General features: G+C 40.8%; 1 protein-coding gene across 3 annotated transcripts in view; it reads left to right on the forward strand.

Moving 5' to 3' along the window:
• KIF3C (kinesin family member 3C) overlaps nt 1–22,102 on the forward strand; it is a 285,345-nt gene that overhangs the window by 69,214 nt on the left and 194,029 nt on the right. Inside the window, exons 1-3 of one of the 3 annotated variants that reach the window (XM_033936154.1) lie at nt 3,366–4,375; nt 10,249–10,356; nt 13,292–13,497. The gene's annotated coding sequence lies outside the window, so the exon portion shown is untranslated. Of the gene's footprint in view, nt 1–3,365; nt 4,376–10,248; nt 10,357–12,790; nt 12,967–13,291; nt 13,498–22,102 lie in introns of those variants that run through there. The other 2 variants (XM_033936156.1, XM_033936155.1) reach the window with 2 other exon arrangements.

Genomic DNA, 22,102 nt, shown 5'->3' on the forward strand with positions numbered 1-22,102 from the left:
TCTTATTTCTCATTATTTGTTTTATTTTTATTTCTTAATTTGTAAAGTGGTGATTGTTATGTATTAGTTTTTTCAAATTTACATCTACTGTCTTTATATTTTGCACAGTATTAGAGGACATGTATTACTGTTTGTGTAGTGTTGTGGTGTTGCATTGTATGCAGAGTCTGGTTTCTATAGGTTCAGTTTAACTTTTGTCTACATATTTCTATTTTTAGTTTATGATTATTCCATATTGGGCGAGGGTGTATCTCTATTCTGTGTGTATGAAAAGAATATAGTTTTCAGTTGGCATTGACTGCAGGATCAATTGACTGTGCGGAATCTGGCTTGTTTAGTTTTACAATGTATGCTTTGGTGTTCATTGCAGTGTTTAAGTTGCTGTCTTTTCTTAAGTACACTCTTGTGGATTGTTACTAAAAATCATATAGATGGGGGGGATGGTGTCAAAAAATGATGGGCCCCGGCTGTCACATATGCTTGGTACGCCACTGCTGATGAGAGACAGAACTAATATTATGGCCGTCGATAAAAAAAAAAAAAGCCTACCATAGCTTTGTAAAAGGAGGGGTTAATGCATATTAAGATTTAGGCTAATGATCATTGAGATCCTATTTGAATAAGAACCTAGAGATCAGAATTTAATTTAATTATACATATCTATATTCCTTTTCCCTTAATTTCTCTCATGTCCCTTGATGTATGTCCTATTTGTCTTTTACCTGCTTGCCTCCTCTTCTTCCCTGTATGTGTTAGTGTTCTAGTGCTCACTGCAGTGTTTAAGATGCTGCCTTTTCCTAGGCAACTCTTGTTGTGCGATATGTGGATTGTTACTAAAAATCATATTTTTCATATAGATGTGGGAGGGGGGTGTCAAAAAATGATGGGCCCCGGATGTCACATATGCTAGGTATGCTACTGCATGGAGGGAGAGAGACAGATGTTGGTTGGGGGAGGGAATGAGGTCTGGTGGAAAGGAAGCATGCAGGAGGCAGAAATAAATAAATAAATATTGGATGCACAGTCAGAAAAAAAGTGCTAGACAACAAAGGTGGGAAAATGATTTTATTTTCAGTTCAGTGATTGAAATGTGTCAATTTTGAGAATTTATATCTGCTGTCTATATTTTGCACTATATTTGTCTATTTTTCAGTCGTTGTTACTGAGGTGACATTGCATATTTTAAAGTCATCTGTGAAAAGGATTAGGTCCCAATTCCTGCCCCATACTTTCTCTGTCTCTGTCATTTGAAAGTCAGATGCATCTGGGGACATATTGTAGAGGCAAGAAATGATCTCCAAAAATGTCCAATTTTATTATGAGCTTCACATCCTTTTTATATCATTCATGAATCAGTGTTGTCAGCATGTGTCAGCATGTGACGTAAACACAAACCATATATGGACACAGGTCACATGAAACTTTAAACACATCAGCATTTTTCCTATCTCTGGCTGGAGTCCAAAAGGTCAGAAAAGCCTTGGGCCAGCAAAGCCTCTTAACTAAAACTGTTTGCAAATACGGCTTATAAAAACAATTGAATTCACTTCACAACAAGTTAAGAACATATCTTTTCAAACATAAATGTCCTTGTACTATCTTCAAAGAAGGAAAGACAAACAGGGTCTGGATTTACAGCTTTAAACAACATATGCCTAAGGAAAATTACCAAGGTTCATGATACGTGTCCCTTCAATCTGCCTTGACCTTTGGAAAAAAAAACCTACAAATATAAATGATAATTAACATTTTCTCTGTGTATAGTGTGCTGTGTGATTTTTAAAATTTTGTGGTTACCATTATGTATCAATAAGATTATATTGTGTGTATATGAAAAAAGAATGGAAGAAATTGCATTTACAATTTGTACTATTGTTATGGTAGTGGGGCCATGGGCAGAGCTTGAGTGAGGCTGGGGCAGAGCTTGGGCAGGATTACTCGGTTGATATTTTCTAGACTTATGAGGTACTTGGCTTGATGAAGTTGAGAAACTCTGGTCTGTGCATCCTTCCAGCTGGCTTTCATCTTAAAAGGTACGGGGGATGGGGGGGTTGGGGGTGCCGGGAGATTTGTCAGCAGGGTGCCAGGGTGGTGGCAGGCAGTGACGTACCTAGCATATGTGACATCCGGGGCCCATCATTTTTTGACCCCCCCTCATCTGTATGAAAAACATGATTTTTAGTAACAATCCACACATAGCACAAGAGTGTACCTAGGAAAAAGTAGTATCTTACATACTTTTTCCTAAGTGGGCAATACATCAATACACCCATTGTAAAACCAAACAAGCCAGTCTAGTACAGATCAATCCTGCAGTCAATCCTAACAGAAAACCATGACTTTCAAACACACAGAACACAGAAAACACCTTCACCTAGTATGGAATATGTAATCACAAACTAACATCTGCCCCTTTTACAAAACTGTAGTATGGTTTTTAGCCATGGTGGTAACAGCTCAGGTGCTCATAGAATTCTGAGCATCAGAGCTGTTACCACCATGGCCGGTGCTAAAAAAACGCTCTACAGTTTTGTAAAAGGGGGATAAAACAGAAATACATAGACAAAGGTTAAATTGAACCACCAAGAAGCTGGACTCTGCATACAATGGAACACCACAGAAACAGCGATGCATCTTCCCTAAAGCAAAAAAATAAATAGAAAAAATTTCTACCTTGTCTACTCTGGTTTCTGCTTTCCTCATCTTCTTGCCACTCTCTTCCTTTCATCCACTGTCTACCCTCTCTCTGCCCCTTCTATATGGCATCTTCTCTCCTTCTATGCCCCTTCCAGAAATGTATGCCTCCCCCTTCCATCTCTCCCTTCACCCCCATTGCTCTGGCATCCATCTTCTTCCCTTCTCTACTCCAGTGGTTTGGCATCTCTCTCCTCTTCTTCCCTTCCCTCTCTCACACCCCCATGGTCTGGCATTTCACTCTCTCCTCTCCCTTCTCACTACTTCCATCAGCATCTGCCCCCTTTCTTTTCCTCCAACCCAAATTATATCTAGTATCCTTCCCCCTTATGTCTCTCTCCCCTTTCCCTGCACACCAATTCCATCAGCCTCTATCACAAATTTGTTTGGAAGTTTAATAGAAGAAAAACTGTACACTGGCACTGATATGGTAATCTTTCTTGTTTGTTTTGAATTTTAAAATAAAAGAAATAAAGTGGAAATAAAGAAGTAAATAAGAAAATGGATAAATAAATGGGGGGCGGGGCATGGTGGGGTGGGGCAGGGGCAGTGTGCTTGTATGCCTAGGGGTCCTCAATGAATTAATCCTGCCCTGGCCTTAGGGAGACGCTTAGGGCCGCTTAAGCTTGCCCAAGGCCATTTCTGGATGAAACCATGCCAACACCCAGCATTGGGCAGACTTAAGTGTCCCGATGGATCTCCCTGGGTTTTTTAAATAGAAAACATGCATCCCAATTGGCATTTCAATTGGCTGCCTACAATTCAGACACCGTTTATACAAATTGCCCCATAATGTCAGACCATCAGAAGTGCCGCTCAGATTTAGAAAAGTTTAGAAAACTGAGCCTTCAGCATAATTCTTGTCATCAGTCCAAATTTTCTACAACAATCATTCCATTTCTTTTTTACAGTTCCTCAGTATGGGGCCCTTTTACTAAGTTGCGTAAAGCACTAACCTGTGCTCAATGATGCTTAAAATTGTGGACTGTGGGATGCACTCAGGCATCCTGTGATTAAAGCCAAATGTGTGCATAATAATCGCATGTAAAAAAATATTATTTTCATTTTCTTGGAAGGGATGTGTCTGGGGCAGAGAGGGGGTGGTGGTTTCTGCACTAATAAGTTAGTGCAGCTACTGTACACTACCATTCACTAACTGGTTTGATAAACTTCAGGAGCATTCACAGCTAAGTGCACTCTTATATGTGAAAGTGCTGGTATCCTGTACACTTTCACGTGCAAAAGGCATATAAAGACAGCAGCTCAGTTATAGAATCAGAGACAAATGCTTGGGGTGTTTTTATTCTTACTGCATCTTAGTGACACCATGGTATTGCAAAGAATTACTGGAACTATTCTTGGAACTATTCTACATATCAAGAATGTGAAACCTGAAGACTGGGATAATCTTGCAACTACCTCTGAGTGCTCCTGAGTCACTGTTTTTTAGACTACGATCTGATAATTTTTATTTACCAAGCTTGATGAATACATTTTGGTTCCATAGTTTTCCTATGTCCCAATTTTGGAAGAATTAAACACTATTCATTTTGTTATTGTTACTAGGTTAGCCCGAAGGTCCTTCAATAGCTGGAGGTATCAATTTTCCCAAATTTGGAACTTTCTTCAACAATTCCCATTATCGCCTGGTTGAAAGACTGCTATTTATAAGATAAGCCAGGTGAGGGAGCCATACAACCATTTAGCTGTGTGCAATGCACTGACGAGCAAGTGCATATCACACTTATTAAATGTGTTCACTGTAGCGGATTGAAATTTGCTTTGACCTCTGATTTGGAAGAATGAGTAATTAAATCTAAAATCCAAATCCATATCATAGAATTAAAGGTCAATAAGCAAGCTATAGGTGATGATATTTTTATTGTACTAATTTGTGGCTAGCTTTTTGAGAGTCATATACTCTTTATCAGGGAAATTTGTTATACAAGTTAATTGCAGGCTGCATTACAACATCATCTTTACTTTCCAGGATGAGATGAGTCCTCTTAGATTTGTGAAATCTGGTTTCCTTTTTAGTCATACAGTTGCCCATGATTGTTTGTTAAGAAATGTAAAGCACTAAGGGGTGCTTTCACTGACATGCATTATGATTTGCAGTTAAAATGATTTAATTTGGGTTTGTCCTGTATATTAACTGCAAATTTAATGTGGCACATTTTAACATTTTGATTTACCTCCCCCACCCCACTCCCCTTTTACGAAGCTGTGGGATTCTATGAGTGTCATAGCTAATACCGCCTCAGCTGGCAATAAAAATGCTTTGTAAAAGGAGCCTTTAATGTTGTCCTTAGCTTGCATACTCAGAGCACTTCTTCCTATTTAAGAGGTGCTAAGTGCTCCCATGTTAACTCTGTATTAGCCAGTTAGTATGTGTAATGATAATGATCTAGATAGCTAACATATCCATGCCCACTCTCCATTCAGACCACACCTCCTCCCAAAAATACTTACGAAAATGCACTAATGCATGCTCTAGTGAGAGGAAGCAGGAGAAATACTGCAAAACACTTTAATGCATTTATGCGATAGTACTACTACCACTACTACTTATCAGTTTTAGAGCGCCGAAAGGCGTACGCAGCGCTGTACATTTTGACATTTATAGACGGTCCCTGCTCATAAGAGCTTACAATCTAATTTGGATAGACAGACATGACATATAGGGTTGGGGATGCAGAGAGGAGTTAGGAGTCGAGAGCACCAAAAATGGCGGGAGATAAGACCGTATGTCTTATCTTGTCTGCCCATCCATTCCAGCTATTAAGCTCTGCAATACCTTCCTCTGACCCTGATTCTATAAAAGACACCTAAAGTTGGCAATGCCTTGCAATGGGAGTGTGTGGTGCAGTGGTTAGAGTTACAGCCTCAGCACGCTGAGGTTGGGGGTTCAAATCCCGTATTGCTCCTTGTCACCCTGGGCAAGTCACTTAATCCCCATTGCCACAGGTAGAGTGGAAGCCCACCAGGACAGTTAGGGAAAAATGCTTCAGTACCTGAATAATTTGTAATCCCCATAGAATTGTAGAATATGTGGAATATAAATTATAAAAAAAAAAATAGGTGCCTAACTTATCCCCGCCCTTTTACAAAAACGTGGAAGAGGGTTTTAGAGCTGGCCGGCATGCTGAATGCTCTGCGCTGTTCCAAGTTTCAAGTTTAATAATAATTTGATGAATCGCTTAATCTAAATTCTAAGCGATGTACATGTTAATAAAATTACAATGTAAGGGGGATAATACAATAAATAAGACTAACAAGATTATTAACAAATTTGATAAGACTAGAAACATAAGGGAGGAGATGGGTAGGAATTACAATTTATATAAAAGTTAAAGAAACAAATAAGGAGGACACATAAGGAAAGGGAAAAAGGAAAAAATTAAATTAAATAAAATTAAATTTAAAAAAAAAATTTTTTTTTTTTTTAAATGATTGATTACTTCAATAAAAAGTTTAGAAAGAAAAAAATGATATTGGTTCAAAGACTAAATGATTAATTTATAAAGGCATCATTAAAGAGAAAACTCTTCAGTTTACCTTTAAATTTTTCTATATTGGTTTCTTCCCTTAAATGGCTAGGGAGAGAATTCCAGGTTTGGGGAGCTGTAACTGAAAAGATCAACTGTCGTCGAGTATTTATAATTTTAAGAGAAGGAATCGTTAGCAAATGTTGGTCAACGGATCTTAATGTTCTATTGGAGGTGTAAGGGATTAATAACTTGTAAATAAAAGCTGGAGTTTTAGAAAGAAGAGATTTAAATGTAAGCAAGCATAGTTTATATATTACCCGATGTGCAACTGGAAGCCAATGGGCTTCCTTAAGAAGGGGTGTTACGTGGTCGAATTTCTTGGCTTTAAAAATGAGTTTAATGGACATATTTTGAATGATCTGTAGACGTTTGATTTCCTTTTGAGCTATTCCGTTGTACAGAGCATTACAATAGTCTATTTTAGAAATAACGAGAGAGTGGATAAGAATATTAAGAGAATTAGCACAAAGAAATTGAGAAACAGAACGGATTTGTCGAAGCCTAAAAAAAGAGGATTTAACAATACTACTGATGTGGTCATGAAATGAAAGTTTGTGATCAAAAATAACTCCTAGAATTTTAATTTTATATACTTCTTACAACGGAAGACCCTTGATAGTAATCGGAAGGTTAAGTTTTAAGTTATCCTTCCAGGGAAAAAGCATAACATTTGATTTATTGATATTCAGTGCTAGTCTATTATTATTCAGCCATTGAGATATTTTTTCAAGTTTCATATTTATTGAAAGGGTTATTGGTATCTATAGGATGTAATAGTTGAATGTCATCGGCATAAGCAAATACATTGAAGCCGACGGATTGACACAGGGTCAGCAATGGGGCGAGAAAGATATTGAATAGAAGTGGAGACAGTATAGATCCTTGAGGAACACCATATGTTGTGGTGAAGTTATCAGAAGTTTCGTTATTGAATAACACAGATGAAGTACGATCGGAGAAATAGGATTGGAACCAAGATAAAACCTGGTCTGTGACACCTATAGATTGGAGCCTATTTAATAAAAGCTCATGGTCGATCATATCAAAGGCAGCCGAAAGATCTATAGAAATTAAAAGAACTGATTGGTGGTGATCCAAGAATATTGAATGGATGTGGTCATACCTACTAATGAGTATTCTGTGGAATGGTGTTGCCTAAAGCCTGTCTGGTTTGGGTGCAGGATTTCAATAAAATCTGATATCTGATTAAACACCACCTTGGTTAATTTTGATAAAAATGAAATGTTGGCTATTGGTCTATAGTTTGACATATCTTCAATACTAATTTTTTGATCTTTAATAATAGGACGAATAATTGATTCTTTCCAGGCTTTTGGCATAATACTTTGTTTTAAACTTTCACTAACCAGTGTAAGGATTGCTGGATCAAAAATCTTAAAGTAACGCTTAAGGAGGAAAGGTGGTATTGAGTCTACCAGGGAGCCTTTTATATTAATAGATTTGATGAGAGTTTCGATCTCTGTTAGATTTGGGATCTTGAAGTAAGAGCATTTTGAAGAAAGTGAATTGGGCTCTGTTTGTTCTTGGTCAAGTTTAACGAGTTGATTTGTGGTGAAAGTTAACCTAATCTTATTAATTTTATCAATGAAATATGTTGAAAGTTCCTGAGCTCCAATGGTCATGAAATTCCTATGAGCATCAGAGCAGCGCAGAGCAGTCAGCACGCCGGCCAGCGCTAAAAACCTCTTCTGTGCTTTTGTAAAAGGGGGGTTAATTATTTAATTAGGCTTAATTGGGGACTAATTGAAAATCTCAATTAAATAGTAATTAAAAACCAATTAGTTAGATCATAGGTGCCTGCAACTTCCAGGTAGGTGCCTAGACCGAGATGCCTACTAGAAAGTAGATGTGGTTAAGGGCATATTGTGTGTGTGTGTGTGGGGGGGGGGGTCTTGGGCGTGTTTTGCATCTAGGTGCCTAAATTGGACTTAGGCTCCAGTAGACACCTAACATAGGCATAAATAGGGGGCACCTAAGTCCAATTTAGGTGCCACTAGGCACAGTTCTATTAAAGTTACCTACCTTAGGATTGACAGCTGCTATTTGCTGCTTTACTCAGCATCTAATTTTTAGGCGCCTTTTATGGAATCAGGGCCTCTGTGCTAGTCTCATGCTTTCATGAACTCAGGTACAGCCCTTCTTCAAAAGATTTCCATGCTTTCATATTTTCGCGCTTTTCTGATGGCATTAAGAAATTAGTAGGATGGTGGGAAAAATTCATCGCAAAACAGAGAGATTTTGTGGAAAAGTGATATAATTTGCTTTTGATATATTTATCCCCACCCCCACCCCCATTTTACTAAACTGCAGTAGAGGTTTCTACCACAGCCCAGAGCGCTATATGCTCCGAAGTTCATAGAATTCCTATGAGCGTCAGAGTAGCATTGGAGCATTTAGCACTTTGGGCCTTTGTAGAAATCACTACCGCAGCTTGGTAAAATAGGGCCTTAATAGATATTGTTTAAAAAAATAAAAATAAAAGTGTGAAAACTTTTTGAAGATTGCTTGTATTTTCTTTAAATTACTCCGTAGTCTATCTTCTTTCACCTTCATCCTATGCCTCCTCATTCCAAAACTTTTTTTCAGTGGAAAGAGGTGTACCTCCTCTGCACTTATGCCACAGGGCTATTTCAATATCTCTATCATATCTCCTCTCCCCTGCCTTTCTTCTAAAGTATATAGAGAGACCATGGGAATCTACTTTAAGGGTATTCACAGTGACACCCACAGGTTCTTCCAAGAAAGAATAATAATGTCTTAACTTTACCATAACATCACTGGTGGCTACAAAAAAGAAGTAACCACAGTATTGTAATAAGGGGACGAGATTAGCTGTGGAAGGATTAAGCTAGAGCAGGGGTCTCAAAGTCCCTCCTTGAGGGCTGCAATCCAATCGGGTTTTCATGATTTCCCCAGTGAATATGCATGAGATCTATGTGCATGCACTGCTTTCACTGCATATCCTTTGGGGAAATCCTGAAAACCCGACTGGATTGCGGCCCTCAAGGAGGGACTTGAGATCCCTGGACTAGAGGTAAAAAAAATCCTCTGCTCAGTTCAAATTCTTGCCTTTGACTCCTTGCCATCTAGCCCATCTAAGTACAAGCAATGATAGGCAGTGTTGTGTGATATTGAGTTACTAACAATTAGTTACTGTAGTTAATTACTTTCTTGCAGTACTGAATAAAGCAGTTAATTATTTATTCAATATCCCAATAACTAATTAAATACTTTTGAAGAGTAGCAAGCACAATATGACATGGCAGAGGGTGTGTGGTTGGTATGGGTTGGATAAACCTCCTTGAAATAAGCATCAAGAGACTAAGTTATGCGATAAGTTGCTATTGATGGTTTACTTAAGTGCATATCATCAATCACCAAAATATTTGCAGGATTGTGTGATGCCTAGGGTTACCAGATTTTACTTGAGTAAAATCCGGACCCCTAGACCTGCCCAGGTCCACCCATCCCTACCCTGTTACGCCCCAGTCACGCCCCAGCTCCCCTCCCCCCCCTGCCCAACATCATTTTGAGGAAGCTTTCCAAAACCCGGACAAAGTTCTGGGTTTGAAAAGCCATCCGGTCCCCTGGACATGTCCTCAAAAAGGAGGACATGTCCAGGGAAATCCGGATGGCTGGTAACCCTAGTGATGCCCTATGTGCCCTCTCGATCATTGACATCTGCCACGCATTGTGATTTGGTTGTCCCAACTCACAAAATGCCTACAGCCTGGCCGCCCTGAGTAGGCCTGCTCTTACTATCGGCAGCTAAGCAGGGTTGGGTCTGGCTGGTACCTGGATGATGCTGTAGGCTGAGGGAGCCCTATGTTGGGCAACAGCAACATAGTGGAGCTGTACACTATGCAGGAGAAGGCAATGGCAAACCACTCCTGTACTCAGCCATGAAACATCACAGGGTGGGTTCCTCACTGTGCATGTTGCCCTTAGTGCCATTCTTCACTTTGCCACTTACATCTTCCAGATCGCTGGATGTCAAGGCTAGTATTCAAGAACAGTCCGAAGGTTCCCGATGAACGGGGACTTTCCTCCGAAACAGAGCCCTGTTGAACAGAAAAGTAGCACGCTTAAGGTGGAAATGAATATTATACAGAAACTAGCGAGATAAGTGCTGTGATTTTTTTGATTGTTCTACCCAGCTTTGTGGATTTTTGACTTCATAGGCATTAGATTTTTGGGGGACGCTATATATATTTGACTTTAGACTGGTCAGCAGCGATTGAACTATTAACACAATTTAGTTTTATTCAATGACACTTATTCACGTGTTTTATTTTTAAGAGAGGTCCAGGGATGTATCACAAGTATACCCGTTCTGGATTTAGCCTGTGTTAACTCTGACTTAGGGGTTTTGTTCCCCATTTAGGAGTTGTGATAAGTGAGGACTCTCTTTTCACTCACATATTTTTATTTTATTTTATAATGCGGAGTGTTAAAAGACTTTTTCTTTGTTCATAGTTCCACCGCGCTGTCCCTCTTTAGTCTCATATATGCATATATTGTTTGGAGAGAATTTTTTGTATTGTAGCCATGAGTCAGTGGTATGATTCATCCACTCACAAAAAATTACACTTAGAGACTATGGCCCACATTCACTAAAAGGTAGCGATTCAATCGCTGTTGACTGATTACTGGCCGATTTTGAAATAGCGATTGATTCACTACTTTTTTTTCATGCAAATGATTTTTTCATGCAAATGAGGTGATGATGTTACAGGGAAATACTTTTAAAACCAATAGGAAAAAATATTTTTTCACTCAGAGAATAGTTAAGCTCTGGAAAACATTACCAGAGGTTGTGGTAAGAGAAGATAGCATAACTGGTTTTAAGAAATGTTTGGCCAATTTTCTGTTATTAAGACATGGGGGAAGCCTCTGCTTGCCCTGGATCGGTAGCATGGAATGTTGCTATTCTTTGGGTTTTGGCCAAGTACTAGTAACCTGGATTGGCCACTGTGAGAATGGGCTACTGGGCTTGATGGACCTTTAGTCTTACCAGTAAGGCTATTCTTATGTTCTAACCCGCCCTGACCTGTTAACACACCTGTTTGGGGCTAATCACTAATTTTTACATTACATTGCATTACTGATTTCTATTCCGCCTCAACCTTGCAGTTCTGGGCGGATTACAAAAGAGACAACTGGACATTTCCAGGATAATTACAGAGAGAAGTTTCCAGGAGAAGTTACAAGAATAATGGAGCTGTATATTTCAAGAGCTACAAGATGGTGTACAAATAGGAAATAGTGCAGATCCAGTATATATACCGTTAGGGAAGCAGTTGACATGCTTGAGGCTAAAGCAGAACTTAACCAGTTAATGCTAAATGATTCTGCAAACCACTAACAGTTTTCTTCTGAAAACCCTTCACAAGGATCTTCCATCAATTTAATGTTTCAAAGTTAACAAAGTAACTCTGTTTTAACTATCTTGAATTAATACCACCCAAACACAGCAGATGGCAGCATGAAGGCAGAGCACTTTAATTTAATTTCATTTGGTCATTTACAGTACACTTCTCCCTTTCTTATTCGCTGTGATAGGGGATTAACAGAACCGCAAATACAGAAGAACCGCGAATAACTTTTTCATATGTTATTCGCTGTTTTCTATTAAAAACCACCATGAATATGGTGAAACCGCGAATAACATGGCGGGAGACCTGGCCTGTTCCTGAAGGAGAAGCAAAGCACGGTGACCAAAGTGCCAGGAATCAGTGATTTTCTCTAAATGCTTGGAATCAGCGATTTCTCTATGCAAGCTGACATAATTTTTTTTTTGGGGGGGGGAGGAGCCAGCAAGCTAAAAACCATGAATAATCAAAACCGCGATTGCTGAAACCGCAAATATGGAGGGAGAAGTGTATATTCCACCTTACTACTACTGGTTATATGCAGCACTGTATATATAACCAGTAAGAGACAATCTAATCTAATACACAATTTATTAATCAAAAAAGGTTCAAGGCAATTTATATTCAAAGAGGCCGTACAATCTACGGGAAAATACAGAAGCAATCAATAAAATATCATCATAACATTTAAGTAATTAATATCAGTCCTAATATATTCAGGTAGATTATTCCAAATTGTAATGGCAACATAAGTAAAAGAGGAGTTGAGATGTCGTTTATACCGTACTCCTCTAACCTGTGGAAAATGTAGTAATAAAGTACCACATAATCTGGTGGAAGAATAATGCAAATGAGAAAAAAGCAAAATCAGATTATCTGAAGAGTCAGTCTGTAATATACTTTGAACTATGCAAGCTGATTTAAACTTAATACTCCTCTCAACCGATAACCAATGAAGTTTCAAGTTTATTAAAATTTTGTTATATTGCCTAATCAGACTTCGAGGCGGTTTACATAGATAAAAAGGGAAATATAAATCAATGTATACATGAATAATGGGATAGGTCACATATAATAATGGAATACATAGTATACCACAGACAGGACTGAAAGGATAAGGAAAACGGGGAAGAACTACATTATTTAAATAAGAAAAAAGAGGAAGTAGGGAAGAACAGGGGGGGAGGGAAAACAAAACAACCTGCAATAATGCAGGTTTAAAATGCAAGTAAAACATCATATATGTTAATTCAACACTTTCATATCTCTTTAGATAGAGTTTACAATCAAGGAAATTTCTTACAGAGGGAATAATAAAACAGACATTGGTAAGAGTTAAGAGTTAAAAACAGCCTCGTAAAAATGTTTTTTTAGCTTAGACTTGAAGACTGCCAGAGAAAGAGCTTGACATGCTCCAGACTTACCCAACAATTTCCAACTTAAGTTGATTACAAAAGACTTCAATCCGAGCTGTTACTGCCATGGTTGGTGCTAAAAACTGCGCTACACTTTTATAAATGGGGTATGGGTGGGTGGGTGTGTAATATACCTAAAAAATGTCTTGTCCTTATGGTTTACCATGTCAGTTATATTTTCTTCCATTTGTATCTTTGCTTTCCAAACTACTCAATCAGCTTCTCTTAATTTTTCCAGAGTATAGGAGACAGAGAGAAAGGAGATGCTGAATATGGGGAGAAATACATATATAGAGATGGAAGATGGATGGTGAATTTGGAGAAAGAAGAAATGCCAAATGGTCAAGGGACCCTGGCCAGTGAATTAAGAGAAGACAGAAGGAAACAGAAACCAAAGTCTGAGACCAACATGATTTAAAAAATAAAATGACCAGACAACAAAAGGTAGAACTTTTTTTTAAAATTTTGTGATTAAAATATATCAGATTTGAAGTGTGTATCCTGCCTGAGTGTTAGATATAGCTGGGTTTCAGGTTTATTTAAAATTTGATAATATCACCTATATTACTTCTAGGCAATGTACATAATAAAAACATAATCATTATGTTACAACTTAAAATTTAAACCAAATCAGACAAGGACTAACTTGATACAGAAGGAAAAAAAGTGGAAGAACTACTTTAGTTATAGGAAAGTAACATATATAGAAACATAGAAACATAGAAATAGACGGCAGATAAGGGCCACGGCCCATCTAGTCTGCCCACCCTAATGACCCTCCCCTACCTTTCTCTGTGAATAGATCCCACGTGTCTATCCCATTTGGCCTTAAAATCAGGCACGCTGCTGGCCTCAATCACCTGTAGTGGAAGACTGTTCCAGCGATCAACCACTCTTTCAGTGAAAAAGAATTTCCTGGTGTCACCTCGCAGTTTCCCGCCCCTGATTTTCCACGAATGCCCTCTTGTTGTCGTGGGACCCTTGAAAAAGAAGATATCTTCCTCCGCCTCGATGCGGCCCGTAAGATATATGGGAAAGAACAATTAGGATTAAAGTGGACCACAAAGCACACTACCAGGAAGTGCCTTCTTCAGCTTCCAGCAGGTTTAGGGTTCTCTGGCCAGGGGGCTGTTGCCTTATAAGCACTCTCCTAACATTATCCCTGCCATGTGTAATCTTTATGTTTTACACAATCTATATAATAAAATGCTAAGCGCCCATGCGTACTCTTACCGCGTGTTTCCCTGATCCCTGATCTGTCAGGCTGTGGCGGCAAGAGTGCGCATGCGCTACTCCAGGACTCTAGGACGCCTTCGGTTCTGCGGTGGCAGGGATGGCGGAAACGTTAGAGAGGCGGCTTTTGACTGTCAGTTTCAGGCGCGCATGGCGGTGCGGTGGCTGCCAGGAGGAGGGCTTCGAGGCGAGGTGGCTGTCGGCTTCAGGCATGCGCGGCGGCTGTCAGCGCCTGCAGGCCACGGCGGCTTCAGGCGGCTGTCGGCAGAGGACAGACGCGAGAGGAGGTAAGGGGTGCTGCTGGACAGGGAAAGCAGTGCTGACGACAGGGGGGGCAGAAAAAGGAAGCGAGGCATACTGCTGGACAGGGGGAGCAGGGATGGACAGGGGAAGAGGTGCTGATGGATGGGGGGGGGCAGAAAAAGGAAGGGAGGCGTACTGCTGGACAGGGGGAGCAGGAAAGAGGAGGTGATGGACAGGGGAAGAGGTGCTGATGGACAGGCGGGGCAAGAAAAAGGTAGGGAGGCCTTCTGCTGGACAGGGGAAGCAGGAAAGAGGTGCTGATGGACAGGGGAAGAGGTGCAGATGGACAGGGGGGAAGAAAAAGGAAGGGAGGCCTACTGCTGGACAGGGGGAGCAGGAAAGAGGTGATGATGGACAGAGGGGAGGTAAAACAAAGGGAGAAGGGCTGCTGCTGGATAAGGGGAGCAGTGAAGGGGTGGTGGTGGACACAGGGGAGGTAAAAGGAAGGGAGAATGAACAGGGGGAGCAGGCAAGGGGTGGTGGTAGGCAGCCAAGAAAAAAGAAAGACAGAAAGAAAGAAAGACAGAAATACAGAAAGCGGCTAAGCAGAGAGAGAGAGAGAAAGAAATAAAGACAGACACACACACATATATTCTAGCACCTGTTAATGTAATGGGCTATAAGACTAGTATAGAAAGAAATGTCTATTTATATTTTTTTTATGTTGTAATACAAGCAAGGTGTGGCTTCTTGGGATTTTGGTTTAATATGTTTATCATTTTTGGTCAGCTGGTATAGCTTTGGCATTTGTATTCAGTGTGTGTGTCTGAGGTATTCTGTTAATTTGATTTTTCAAAGCAGCATTTTGTAGTAATTTGGCTTGTTCAGTTGTCTCAATAGTGGAGGGGAGACAGGAGTTTTGTTGATCCTTGTTCTATATTTGTGATTTGTAAAATGATAGTTATACAGAATATTGTTTCTTTCTAGACTTTAATAAAATTATTTTAATATAAAATCATATCTATTCAAGCCTTGTGCAGATGGGATCAGAGTTCATGGGAACGGGAACAGAGTTCACAAGAATGGGGCGGGGATAGGGGCAAATTTTATCCCCATGTCATTCTGTATTCTGGAGTATCCTGGTGGGCAGTGCAGTGGACTATAGAAAAGGGGGCCCAGGCCCATATGCCACCCTAATTAGTACACTTGTGATGGAAAGTGTGAGCCCACCAAAGCCCACTCAACTGTCATACACTTGACACATGCAGGCATAAGTGCTATTGGGGTGATAGATAGGTGGGTACAATAGGTTTGGGAGGAGTTTTGTAGGGCTCACTATATAATGTACAGGTGTTATGGTGAGATGTGTACCTGGCACCCTAAATGTGAAATTCACAGCAGTGCTCCCTATGGTGCCCCACTGCTCTGCTGGCATGTTTGTGTGACTAGTTTATTAAAAACGCTGGCCCCTCCTACATGCAAATGGCTTGTTTTGGCTATTTTTAATTTGGATGATTTTTTTTCGATGATGGCAAACAAAAGTAGATGTCTAGCTTGACAAAATGCCTAGCTGGGCTATTTTAGAATAAAAAGATATTCATTATGTAGATTTGAAAGTGGACATTTTCTCCACACGATTTTTGGATGTTTTTCTCAAAACGTCCAAAGTCGGACTTAGATGTCATATCGAAAATGCCCCTCCACATCTTTTTTGAGATATGGTGGCCACATCTGAATGCAATACTCAAGGTGAGGTTGCACCATGGAGCAATAGAAAGGCATTATAATATTCTTGGTCTTACTTATTCTTTTTCTAATAATTCCCAGCATCCTGTTTGTTTTTTTGGACGATGCTGCACATTGAGCAGGTTTCAGAGTACTGTCTAAAATGACCCCTAGATTTATTTATTTTTTTTGGGGGGGGGGGTGCTGGACTCTAGCATCTGGTAACTATGATTCGGATTATTCTTTCCAATGTGCAATACTTTGCATATTTGTCTACTTTAAATTTCATCTGCCATTTGAATACCAGTCTTTCAATTTCCTAAGGCCTTACTGTAATTTTTCACAGTCTGCATGTGTTTTCACAACTTTGAACAGTTTAGTATCATCTGCAAATTTAAGCACCTCACTTGTCATTCTGATTTCCAGATCATTTATAAATATGTTAGCTATAAATATGAAGTTTTACTAGCTCTGTACTAGTTTTAGTACGTTAGATAACTGTGATGAGTCAATGTATAATGTTTTTTATTATGTGTGCTTATGTGATTATGTATATTCTCTTTGTAAATCGCTTAGGTCTTAGGCGGTGTAGAAATTTTTTTTTATTTTTTTTACTTCAATCAGTTTTATTGAATTTTGTAAACAGTACAAAACACAAAACATAGAACCTAAAACCTAAAACTACAGATCTTGCATTGCAGTGAAACATTCTGCGAGATACATATAAAAGTCGTGCAGGTAATGTGGAGTAAGGCTAGGTAAAGTCATGAGACTTACTAAGTACATGGAGACATATAGTAAAAGAACCATAAAAAGATGTCCTAAAACAATTCAAGCATAAATACATTGAACTATATTGATACGCAATATGCCAAAACAGGAGACCACACTTTGTTATAGGTGTGACAAGAGTTAGTTTTGTCAGCGGCTATCGATTCATATTTAGAAAAGAGACATACAGTGTTCCACCAAGAGTTGTAGTGTAACAATGAGAAGTCCTTCCAATTAGATAAGATGGTTTTAACTTCAATGAGAAGTAAACATTTAAGCAATCTAGCTTCAAATTTATCTAATTGATAGTTCTGTAAGGCACTAGCACCATAGATAACAATAGCGAGAGATATATCCTCTTTGATATGTAATATCTGACTAATAGTAGACCACACATCTGACCAAAACGATATAAGGTGAGTACAGTTATAAATCATGTGGTCTAGTGTTCCTAAAGCAGACATACAGGACCAGCATTTATTTGAAACAGATGGCCCAATTTTGGACAATTTGTGTGGCGTCCAATACGCTCGATGATATAAGAACAGTACAGTATGCCAAATGGCAGATGATTTTAGAGCCTTAAATGATGTGAGCCAATTTTCTTTCCAATCGTATTGTTCCACAGGAACTGAAACATCGTGAGCCCAAATGTCATACAGCACTACAGGAGGAGTAAACTTATGTTTGTGCAACAGTTTATACCAGGCCGATGCCTGACCTGTTATAGAGTTAATAAGGATAGCCCACTCCAGAATAGTAGGAGTGTCAGTTGACAATTTAGTCTTCTTGAGATATGATGTTAGGCAGTGTTTCAATTGAAGCCATTCATAATAGTGAACAGGTTCCAAATTAAAAGTCCTAGACAAAGTTCCAAAATCCATACATTGGAGATCTATTAATAACTGACTGATGGACCATATACCCTTCTTGCGCCAAGATTTCCATTCAATATATCGGCCTTGAATCTGTACTTCAGGATTCCGCCAAATAGGTGAACTGGTGGTACTATTCCATTGTGTAGGAGCGATATTATCTAACTCCTAAAGAGCGGTTATAGTAGAGGAGAAAATAACGTTGCTGCAAGTCGTGCGCTCTCTATGAGCGAATGGTAGAAATCTGAAATTTTCCTCAGGCAGTAAGGCACGTTCCAGTTTCAACCAAGCAGGAATATTGGATGCAGTGGCAGTATTGATCCATTGAGACCCTTGTCTGCATAAAAAGGCCATATGATATTCGTATAGACTAGGAAAATTAACACCTCCGTTTTCTTTGGTACATTTCAATTTCCTCAGGGCAATGTGAGGCGTTTTAGCATTCCACAGGAATTTAACCAAAGCAGATTCAAATTTCTTGTAAGCAGTCAAAGAAATGGTATCATAGACAGTATATATGTAATTTTTGGAGCCAAAACCATTTTAATAGAGTCTAAACGTCCCCACCAAGACAATTTTAGTGATGACCATCTGGTGGTGGTTTTGTTGATAATATCCATTATATAGGAGATATTATAGTCCTGAGTCTCGTCCATCGAGACACCAAAATAAATAAATTAAATTTAAAAAAAATAGCACCGGTCTTAGTACAGATCCCTGCGGCACTCCACTATTCACTCTCTTCCACTGAGAAAATGACCACTTCAAGTTTTGGTTGTATGAATGTGAGCTAGTGAGGGCTACTGGTGATTGTCAGAGCTTGAAGTCTGCATCCCTCTGCTAAACCCGTATTCAAGCCAGAATGTTCTAATTTAGGCCCCCTTTTATCAAGCTGCATTAGGGGTTTTTTTTATCGCGAGTTGCTGTGGTAAAAGCTCCAATGCTCATAAGAATTATATGAGCATTGGAGTTTTTCCACAGTGTCTGGAATGCGATTTGATTAAAGGAGATATTAAATAATGAAAGATTAGGGTTACCAGATTTTACTACTGTAAAATCCGGACCCATGGCCCGGCCCACAGACCTGCACAGTTCTACCTAGCCCCGTTCTGCCTCAGTCTTGTCCCCCAGCCCCACCCCCTCAACTTGTTCTCATGCTCGGAGCCGCATTGGGAGGGCATCTGCGCATGCGCAGGTGTGATGCAATGATGTCACATGCATGCACACATGTGCGTGACCTCAGCGTGTTACATTTGCACATGCGCAAATGCCCTCCCGACGCAGTCCTGAGCTGGAAGCTTTTCAAAACCTGGACAAAGTGCTGGGTTTTGGAAAAGCCATCCAGATGCCCGGACATGTCCTCTAAAAAGAGGACATCTCCGGGTAAATCTAGACATGTGGTCACCCATATTTTACCTCCAAGCAAAATAGTCTCCACGCATAGAATTTGTTTTTGTATGCCTTTGAGTATCCATTCCTTCAGCTTCAAATGATGACTGGCTGGTACCTTATTGAAGTTTGATGGACTTTTGAATGGTTGTATAACGTATCCTCTTTCATTCCCCCCCTTCTTGAAATAGGTCCACCTCTCTCTCTTTCCAAAATGAATATATCAAACAAATTTGTTTGTTAGTTATTTGCTTTCTTCTGATTCTTTTCCTCACATAAACATGCTTCTCTTTTAAAATATGATCCCCCCCCCCCCGCATAAGGGTTTTTTAAATCACCAGCCACCGCAGTCATAGGAATTCTGTAAACTTTGGAGCTTTTACCGCAGTGATCAGTGATAAAAATCCCAACATGGCTTAATAAAAGGGGGCCTTTATTGTTTAATTTAATTTATCTATCTATTGGGATTTACTAATGTAGAGGGGCATAATAGATAATAACGTCTAAGTCCCCTTTTGGTCTAAGGCCCTAAATGCTGAAAGTAGCAGCAGGGAAAATGTCCATTCTCAAAAAAAATGTCTAAAATTAGGGTTGTTGTTTTTTTTTTAGAATGGCCTACCTCTACATTCAGCTGTTTAAACGCCCAGACCACCACTATGTCTAAACCTACAACACATTATCAACTAAAAAATAGCCTAAGTCCCAAACGCCCAAAACAAGACCTTTAAGGCAAAGGAGCGACCAGTCCTTCGCCTAAAAGCTGGATTCTGTAACTGGCATCTGTCAAAAACAACACCGGTTATAGAATCCACCTCCCCCCCCCCCACAACGATTGCAGCACCCACACCCAGACTGCCGCGACCCGTGGCAGGAGAGATGCACAATCTCTCCTGCTGCAGTTTGTGGCAGTTCATGGGGAGGGGTGATGGTGATTGTGGCAGGAGATATGCCAAATCTCTCCTGACGCGATCTACCCCACCCCCGAACCAATACTAGCAGGAGGGAGCCCAACCCCTCCTGCCGAGGCATGAACCCCGTGAACCCCCCACCCCCCTTAAAATACGGGCAGGAAGGATCCCAACGCCTCCTGCCCACGATGACCCCCTTAAAATACGGGCAGGAGGGAGCCCAACTCCTCCTGCCCATGATGCACCCTCCCCCCTTTAAATATGGGCAGGAAGGAGCCCAATCCCTCCTGCCCACGACGCACTCCCCACTCCCGAACCAATACGGGCAGGAGGGAGCCCAACCCCTCCTGCCCACAAAGCATTCCCCCATGACTGCCCCCCCAAACTCCTGATCGGCCCCCGAACCCCGTGACCACCCCCAACATCCCCCTCACCCCCCCCTTAACTTATATTAGTTGGACGGATGGATGGGTCCCAAGCCCGTCTGCCCGGCAGGCCCGCCAACCTCCGAATGGTGGGCCTTAGGGCCTGATTGGGCCATGCGCCTAAAGTCACCCCAGCCCATTTGCCTAAGGCCCCACCAGGCCCTAAGGCTTGCCATTCGGAGGATGGCGGGCCTGCCGGGCAGACAGGCTTGGGACCCAGCCGTCCGGCCAACCAATGTAAGTTAAGGGGGTGTTGGGGATGGGGGGTCGTGGGGTTTGGGAGGGCTGATCAGGGGTTTGGGGGCGGTCGTGGGGGAGGTGCATCATGGGCAGGAGGGGTTGGGCTCCCTCCTGCCCATTTTGACTCAGTGGTAGGGGGTGCACCGTGGGCAGGAGGGGTTGGGCTCCCTCCTGTCTGTATTGGTTCGGGATTGGGAGGTGCATCGTGGGCAGGAGGGGTTGGACTCCCTCCTGCCCATATTGGTTTGGGGGTGGGTGGTGTCGTGGGCAGGAGGGGTTGGGATCTCTCCTGCCCGTATTGGTTCGGGGGTAGGGGATGGATTGCGGTAGGAGAGATTGGGCATCTCTCCTGCTGTGATCGTGATCCTCCCTTCCCCCGAACAGCCACAAACTGCAGCAGGAGAGATTGGGCAACTCTCCTGCCGTGGGTCACGGCAGTTCGGGGGGGTGACGATCGTGGCAGGGGAGATGAGCCATCTCTCCTGCCGTGATCGTTGCGGTGGGGAGTGCGCAGGTTGCCGGGGCCACTGAGCTGATCGTGGCATCTGTGATCAGCTCAGTGGCCCCTTTTCGGCACTTATACCTGTATTGACTTGGTCTATGTCAAAACATATAAGTGCCGACTAGGCAACTTGTTAAAGGGTTTGGTTATACTAGTCTAGGTCAGCCCATCTCCCGCCCTTTCCCCTCCTCTAAAAATGCCTCTGGCTTTTTGATCATCCAAGTACCGATTTAGGGCACTTTTTGGATGTTTGGGGGGGGGTTGTATTATGATCCCCCAGCTATATACAGAGCTTCACTCAAGTCAGTATATAGCAGGTATAATGATATAAAAGAGTTTTGTTAACAGCAAAACAATAGTAAAATGACCAAAATAAAAGCGTAAATACAATCAATGAGATAAACTTGAAAATAGAACCCTAATACCGTAATAGGAATAGCATGATACAGTCAAGTGTCAGAAATATTCACATAAAAACTGCACAGTAGAATGATCATTTAACAGAAATGTCAGCAGAGTACAAATGATACATCATACTAGGCAGCATAGAAAGAATATTCATATAATATAGATATACAGATAGGGAAGATACTTATAGTACCTGACCACTATATCATGTAAACTGCTTAGGATCCCCATAGGGGCATATAAGCAGTATATAAATACCTAATATATTTGTATACACTTCTCCCTCCGTATTCGCGGTTTCGTTGTCCGCAGTTTATCATGCGCAGGCTC

Source organism: Geotrypetes seraphini, chromosome 3 (assembly GCF_902459505.1).
Source record: "Geotrypetes seraphini chromosome 3, aGeoSer1.1, whole genome shotgun sequence".
In the NCBI taxonomy this organism is placed as follows: Eukaryota; Metazoa; Chordata; class Amphibia; order Gymnophiona; family Dermophiidae; genus Geotrypetes; species Geotrypetes seraphini.